Below are 8990 nucleotides of genomic sequence, written 5' to 3' on the forward strand. Positions count from 1 at the left end.
CTTAACTAGCTAGCTAGCTGTAGCATTAGCTGATACAGGTCTGCCACTGACAGTTGTCATTTAGGTGAATATCTACATTTGTGTCTGAACTCAAGGACCCATTGGACAAAAAATGACTAAGAATTGTGTTTGTTTGTCTGCCAATGTTGTCATTTTAAAAGTTGCTCATATGTAGATATTAATATTATTTGTATATGTTTGCTTATATCCTCCTATTCTGCATTTGCTACTGTTCAAAGCAGTCAATGACATGAGCCATATTCGGCTTTGTCCTTGTCCAGCGTCCTTGAGCATGTTTCCAGCTTGTTGACCTCTGCCGCTGCTTAGAAGGCGTTTTCCTCCTATTAGACTCATTTGTTCTGGGCTCCTGCAGTCCTGCAAGGGTTTCAGAGTACAGTGTACCTTCACAGTAGGGTTGTAATTAGCACAGATTGAAGTGCTGTGCCTTAGCTACCCCTGTGAAGCGTGACAGATGCCTTGAATGATAAACACAGTGTGTCACCTATTCAGAATGCATTTACAGTTATAGTTATTTTAAATTCTGAACAAATTTGAAATGAACAGTGTTGACATTCGCTTTTATGGAAGGAAATGCCCTACACTACAGTGTGAGTGAGATCGCATAACCTTTTCATTTAACCTCTTAATGTGTTTTTTAGTCAGTCCAACTGAAGTGCAATTTAAAGGGGGTCACCCCTTGACCTACAGCTCCTGTAATAGTGTCAATATCTCAATAATAGGACTTGCAACACTGGCTGAGAGATTAAATGTGTTTAAATGTGCGTGTTTGTGTGTGTGTGTGAGTGCATGTTCCTTCCAGTAAGGTGGGTCAATGTCACCGTATCACTGGGAATAGCCTTCTTATCTACCTGCCGTTGCTGTTCCACTTGACACAAGGGACGGTTGTCAAATGAATCAAAGTTTAAGGGCCTCAGCCACAACAAATAACCCCATTACCTTTGTGGGAGGATTGAGAGATGACTCCCATGGACTCTCCACTATTAATAATTAAAAACACTGATGCTGTTGTCACATTTCATAAATCAAATTTAACAGTATAGGGATGGTGGTTTTGTGTGCGCTTTGATGTTTGTGTGTGCGTGCTGAGAGGTGTGAACCGGACAGGAAATGACTTACAACATGACCTCAGCTGTATGAATATGCATTGTTGTTAAACATTCATAACAGAATTATGTTTGATGTGCTGCTGAGAACTGATGGCAGCAGGAATAATCTCGCCACGGTACACTCGATAAATATGCATCTGTAAAAAAAAGAAATTGTTGGGTAAAACACAATTTGTTTAATCGTGTTTTACGCTAATGTTGCGTAGCGCCAAGAACTGAGAGGTTTGTTTACCTGCAAAATGAAAACTAATCAAATAAGAAACCATTATATTTATAGGAACTAATTTGCTGGCCACTCCACAAGCGATTCAGTAAATGAATGGCTGTGTCTGCCTGTGTTCATGTGTGGGTCTTAAAGGAGCCATACAGAACCTTCCGCAAGTCACTCAGTGTTATCACGGAGGACAGAGTGGTGATGCACTATCACACTGACACCTGTGTGTCTTTGAGACTCTGTGCATGTGTGTGACGTTGCGTGCCAACCTGGTACATTTGTGTCCTCTCAGTTCTTGATGCGAGCATTGGGGGTTTGCAATCCCGTCCAGCCTGTGTGCAGGAGTCCACGGGACCTCTGTGATAAATTGTTGACAACCTGCAGTAATTACTGATCTGTGCTCTGATAGATTCCGCCACCATGTCCGAGGAGGAGAGATAAAGAAGCAGATAGTTTTCAATCTACCAGTTCATCATATAACAAAGAGGTTGTCCCGTTTGAACATCGCTCAAACAAATTAACATCGGACTCTGTTGGTTCTGGAGAACAGTTCTTATTTGAGGAAAGAAATCAAAGGTTTTTCCTTGGCTGTGACTTTTAACTTTGCTTTCCAATTTCTCTTCGCCCGTGAGTCACGTTCCTTATGACAGTGTTATAATGGCGCAGAGATGAAAATAGATGAAAAATAATGAATTCACTGTGCACATACTGACAAGAGGCTCTGCAGCTACATCATGCTTGATGACATTTAGATAGCATTTGTGTTTCTCTGCGGGTGACCTGTGTCAAAGAGCAAATCTTCTCTTTTCATCTCGCTGAATCTCTAATTACAGTGCAGTGAATCATGTTATTTCCTGCTATTGATATCTTCTCGTTGGTGAAGCTCATTCAATTGCAGGAGGAGTTGCAAATCAAGTAAATTGTGTATAACTGATGTTTAGGATGTGACGTCTTTCTTGTAGCATCTGTTTGTATTGTGACACCACATGTTTTCACGCTTTTTTTCCCAACCATGGCTAATTTGGCAGGGCGCCTTAGCCATCATGCTAGCAAGCTAGTGGAAAAGGAAATCCTCCCTTCAAAGGAAAAAAAGCACTAATGAAGTATTTATAATGTAGTTTAGTCATGAATGGGTTAATTGTGAAAATTGCTAACTGTGCATTCATAATTCTTCACACTTCCTCCTTTAATGTGCTGCTACAATGTAATGCCCAATGGCAGGTGTGAAAGGCTGTGATTGCATGCTGTCTCCAGGTTTGGACCATATCATGTATTTATTACCACTGTTATATTTCATTTCATAACTCTACTTTAATATGGTAACACCAACCCCCAATGATGCAACCATTCCCCAATCATCATTTTAAATCTACTATTTAGGTATTTGCTCAGATTGCACTGAAAGTTTTAAATGGCCAGAATCAAATTGTCAAAGTTTGTCACTACATGCTCCACCTCTCACGGCATTCATAATCATTAGACCCATTGTAAATATAAAAAATAGGAATTAGCATAGCTTTAAAGTGAGTGACTTTACTTCTTTATGCTTGGTTACTTGTAGTCACCATATTGAGGCCAAACATCTATTAGCCAAAACATACACATTCCTGTTTTATTTTGTAGTTTCTATGCTCTTCCATGTTAAAATGTAAATGGACTGTTCTTATATAGCTCTTTTCTGGTCTTTCCGACTACTCAAAGCGCTTTTACTTAGTACAGGAACCATTCACCATTCACACACATTCATACACTGTGGCTGAGGCTGTCGTACAAGGCGCCACCTGCTCATCAGATACACACTCACACACATTCACACTCCGATGGCGCAGCATCGGGGTCAACTTGGAGTTCAGTCTCTTGCCCAAGGACACTTTGACATGGGACTGTAGGGACAGGGATTGAACCAACCGCTCTACTACTGAGCCACAGCCGCTCTAGGTCTTGGTTTACTTCCTGTCTTCTGCTTTCCCGCATGTGTGTTTGTCTGCCCCGCCCTGATGACTTCAGCTGTTCCCCAGCCCTTGTGTCACCTGTCCCTTGTTTCACCCTCATTTAATCTGTGTGCTTTCTGTGTCTGTGTCTGTTGGTTGTTTATTGTCGTTCATTGGCTGTCTTTTGTAAAGAGTTCCGCCCCACGTGTTACTGGGTTTTTGTGCTCCTGGATGTTTTCCTGTTCCTTCTGTGTTCCTGTTTCTTTTGGATTATTTTCTCCTGCTTACATGTTTCTTTCTGTTTCATTACATTGTTTATTCAAACTGCTGCTCACACCTCGCCTTCCTGCACTTGGGTCCAAGCCTACACCCTGCCACATTGTTTAGTGATAGAATAGAAGCAGAGCAATGGGTTTGAAGACAGTCACACTAGTACAAACATTTAAAGATAGAGAACAGAGCTATGATATAGATTTAGTTATTTTTGTCAAGTTATTGAACATGTTAAAAACATACCAACATAAAGTAAAACATAAAAAGCAATAAAAAAGAAAAACAAATGGGATCCTTAGCAGCATACTGTATAAGCTACAAATAACTCAAAAGGTGTAGGAAGAAGTTGAAAATAAACACATAAGATAAAGCCTGTTTTTTTATTTTCATTAAATACTGTATTTTTAAGAGCAAATGTATCAGTATCATTTACATCTTCATCAACTCTGTTTTTTTGAGTTGCTCCCCTTGTTGAGGCCAACTATTTTTGGCCAATAATCTTGTTGCTTGTCATTGTGTTGGCTGGGTTTCACTGCTCACTGAGCTCTGTAGGAAACGAATGGGCCTCTAGGGACCACGTTGCTCACAGGTGGAACATATGGCAGCATCTTAGACAACTTCATCGGATTTGCAAAGCTTTCTGTGTTCTGCTTTTGTTCTGCAATCGATATCACAGTGATGCATTAACTTACAGGGATATTGGACGGTTATTATTCTCCATACAGTTACAGTGAATGAAAAACATCTACTCTGTGTACAATATGTTTTGTGGTTCAGACTGTGTGTCAGTTCTGCTCCTGTGTTGGTTTTGTGTCTATTCTTTACCACAATCAGTTACTGCCACCGAAATGAAAGGCTTTCATGTAATAATTAACACCCGGTTATGTAACTGATTAACTGGTTATAATTCCACTACTGCATTTGAAAGGTAAACATTTCTATTAGTTGTGTTGCATAAACAACTAGAACTATGAACAATATAAGCAGTTTTTGGTTGTTCAGAGATGAGGCGCAAGATGAACTTACTGCCCAACAAAAATAAAGCAAAACCTGATTGGTTTTTACCAAGCGAAACATCACCCACACTTTTGACTTTATGCAAAATACATTTAGGTTACAGTTTGAAATGCAACCTCTTCACCTCGCAGAACTCATTTCCTAAGGCAATGAAAGGTTAATGTTTTCTCTGGCCTTTTGACACTGAACCTTTCTCTGCACTCCATCCTCTTCCTGCCCTGCTACTTCACTGCCAATTTTTGCAATCCCCACACTGCTGATGCAGGATAGATGTGGACTCTACAGACCTATCAAACGTCCTCGTGTATCACCTCCAAGAGTGCCAAGCCGCTAAATAAATCCTTGTGGAGAAGGCGCTACTGATCAAGAAAGTGAGAATATCTTTGCTCGTTGAGATGTGTGTGTTTTAATGTGACAACATCAGTTTGGGCAGAGCTGCTCCTTTCGCTTACAGATGCAACTGGCTCTGCACAAACGCTTTAGTGCTGTTTGAATGCATTGAGTCTCAAGGTTTTCCATTCCTCAGTCAACATCTGCAGCGTGAGCCAAAGAAACATTCAGGATGTCTATCCTCTGTCCTTCTGTTATTGTTGGGCTGTGTCTGTGAATGTGTCACCTTGGGCTCTGGAAAGTTGTGATGGGTGATTTTTTTTTCACAATTGTTTGACGTTACATAGACATACAATTGATAGATGTATTGGGAAAAGAGACAGATCAATCAAAAAGGAAAATAATTAGTTGCGACCCTGCTTAACCTCTATTGCAAAACGCAGGTTAAAATATCAAATGCATAAGATGTTGCTTAATATAATGTTTTGTTTGGTTAGTTCTTGCTCCATATGTTGTCCTAATCAGTGTGAACAAATGAACAAATGCTCACGGGTTAGAAATGTTTTTTATTCACTTCCTTCACTTCTTCGTATTTCTCTATATACTTCCCTATTAGTTGCATTTGCTTGATTGCATTGGTTTATTGATTGTTTTACATTGTCCAGTGTTTCCTTAACATACAAAGTGGAATGATTGATACAATAAACTCAGGGTTATGAGTTGAACCATAATCTATCATCAATAAGCATACTGGAGGAAATATTGGTGAACATCTTGCACTACACGTTTTGGTGCAGTAAATGTGTGCACACTTTAAAGGTCCCATCTTGTAAAAAGTACGTTTTCCTTGTCTTTTTTTATTATGAAGCAGTTTGATAATGATGATGATGAATAATTTTATTTTGGTTAACATACATGAAAGAAACAATTAATCGCCACAATTTGCCACCTTACATAACCAAAAAAGGAACAGGCTGAAGTCAAAGCTTTATTTTTGCCTATCCTATCCCATAATCCAGGCGCTATATAAATACTGTGAAAGTGTCAAAATGCTCAATTCACAGAGAAATGCACCCAGACCATATTCAGAAACTGTGTCTTTAAACAAGACCTACGTACGGTTGTGATCCCGTATGTAGATAGAAAGTACCGCTACTGTGCCGTTACAGTCATTCCCTGGCTGCAATGAGAGTGCGGCAATGCCAAGAGCGCAAATGTGGAAGACCTGGAAACACTGCCAATCTGCAAAGACTGGCCTTTTTCGGGACGGGGGTTAAAAGTTGAGCGTGAATACAGGTTCATCCTGACAATCAATCAATCAATCAACCAACATTTATTTATTTAGCACTTTACAGCAACCAACAGGTGTCCAAAGGGCTTTACATCAACTAAGAATAGACAAACACAACCTTCAATAGAAGACAAGAAAAAAAAACATGAAGCATAGAAAACAGTAAAACAGATAAAGTTGCCTAAAATCATCAGAAGAAGAGGGAAGTTGTTGCACCACTACTGCGTATTAAAAGCCATTCTAAATAAATAACCTTTAAGTTTTGATTTAAAATCAACAACATCCGTTATAGTGCGAATGTCAGGGGGGAGCTTGTTCCAGAGTTTTGGGCCAGCAACAGCGAAGGCCCGATCGCCCCACTGTACCTCGACCTTGGGACTTCTAAAGTCCGTAGATCTGAAGACCGCAACAGCCAATTTTGCCCACCCAAAGTTAAAAGCTTGGACAAATACTCCGGGGAAGGGCCGTTTTAGGCTTTGAAAACAAACAATACAATTTTAAAATCAATTTTAAAACGCACCGGAAGCCAGTGTAGTGTAAAAGGAATGGGAGTGATGTGTGCACTTCTAGAAGTATTTGTCAAAAAGCGAGCAGCAGCATTTTGCACAAGCTGAAGACGTGAGACGGATGTTTGACTTGGACCAACATAAAGAGCGTTGCAATGATCTAGCCGTGAACTAATAAAGGCATGAATAGCCCTTTCCAGATTGTGTATGTTAAGAGAAGGCTTATAAGACAGTATATGACTTTTTTATGTTTTAAATTGTACATGAAAGCATGTAAACATGTTCTAGTAGAAACCCAAAATACAAATATGGACCTGAAAATGAGCATGATATGGGACCTTTTACCCACACTGTAGGTGTTTCCTTCCTGTCGTGATGGCCACTACCAGACTCAGTACTCAGGAATAGGAAATATAATGCTTACAGTGTAGCCTCTATCTTTCTGATGCTACAGCAGCAGTGAACTGAGCCATGATACAGCCGCTAATTAGACGCGATGGTTTAATCAGCCTAACAAGCCACAGTCAGTCAGTCAGTCCCTTCGACAGACTCCTAATGAACCAACAAGTGTTTGTTGTGAAAAGCCTATAGATAATTAAGACCATGCTGATAAAACAAAATACAGAAGCGTCTAGTTCTAGATGAGCAAGTGTCCTGAGGATTATACAGACCAGTAGGAGAATGCAGACACCTTCAAGATTTAATATAATAACTGCAGATGTCACAGAGAATGTCCTTTGCTTTAAGGAGGGCTATTTGAATAAATCTCATTATCAATATGCTGAGGCAGTTTTTACATCACAGAGAACAAGAGAAAAAGTAAGTGTGTGGAAAAAAAGATTGAATGACAAATAGGAGACGGATAGACAAGGAGAGCGAGCGAGATGTAAAATGGTGTCTAACAGAGATGAGAAACAAAGAAGGAGGGGTCAGGAGATATGATAATAGATTCACTACAGAGCCAAACCAATTTCCATTCTTAACCCCATCCAGACCAGCTGATGATCAAGAACACAGCCGGGGTCACCTTGCTCCAACCCTCCCTTCTCCATCCCAAATTAGAGACGCTTATGGATTCATGACATGCATACAGTGCATAGAGTCACTCGGAATTATATGCCAATATATGCTCAGAGTTAATAAGGGATACTCGCCAACATATCATATGTATGAGAGTATGTTAAGGAAGCAGAGTGCTCGAGCTTGATCTATTCCCGTGCTGTGGAAGGTTAGAGGTTAGACAGAAAGAGATATCCTCGGGAGACCTAAGTTGTGTTTGAGAGTTGTTGAAGTTCACTTGCATGTATTTGAGCTTGCTCTGGGTTATTTTTGCACTTATGCAGATATCCCATCTATCAAAGAGGCACTCTAGTCGTTTAGTATTGCACTTTCAAAAAGTGAAGGGGCTTTTAAAAGACAGATTTGTAAAATAGTCCAACACGGATAGATGGATTACGGAAAGTGTTAGTCAGTGAGTTTTAGAATAGAATTATTAGAATAATTGGAATAATGGTCAAAATCACACAGGCCAAGGTCATTCCCTTTCTTTTCATTAGACCAAATCTGCCTAAGGAACACCTACATCTTTAGGCGGACCGGCAATCTGGCAGTTCTGGCAAATGCCAGAGGAGCTGAGCACTTTGGGGCCGATTTGGGAAGATTTGGGCCCCTGGAAACAAGAAAAAAAAATGTGGCAACACTGTCGTATCACACCAGTTTGACAGAAATATGCAAGACTGTACAGCTGCAGCTTGGAGCCTCCCGTCTGGTGCCATCGAACTTCTACTTTTCAAAATAAAAGCTTGTGTCTGGTCCGCTTTGTCTTCGTACTTTTGTGTTTTGGCTGTAATAAAGTGTTTTAAATATGTAAGCATTTCCGTTCTATTCCAAGATGGTGTTATGGTAGTTTTTGGAAGGTTTTAGGAAATTTCTTCAGTGTGTCATCATGAAAACCTGTAAGTGCGCCTAATGCTGCTGGTGCCATAATCTCACTTCATATTGTTTTTTTCAATTATAAAGCAAATAATGGCCCCCTCTGAAATTGGGCCGGTAAAGAACAGAAAGCCCTGACCGCATTTTTGTCCCAGTCCACCCCTTCCCACACCTGTCATCCTTCAACAGTTTAAGTTAGTTTGACTTGAAATGTAACTGTCTGTCTCTCTGTCTCTCCTCTCTGGCCACGTTTCCTATTCCCCAGGCCCATTGACTGCCATTTTACTTCCATCCACCAGATGCCCTCAGTCTTTCTCTCCTTTTCCCATCATGTGACAGCCCCGCCCATCTACACACCTGTTCACACTT

This window comes from Etheostoma spectabile, chromosome 21, assembly GCF_008692095.1.
Source record: "Etheostoma spectabile isolate EspeVRDwgs_2016 chromosome 21, UIUC_Espe_1.0, whole genome shotgun sequence".
Taxonomy (NCBI): Eukaryota; Metazoa; Chordata; class Actinopteri; order Perciformes; family Percidae; genus Etheostoma; species Etheostoma spectabile.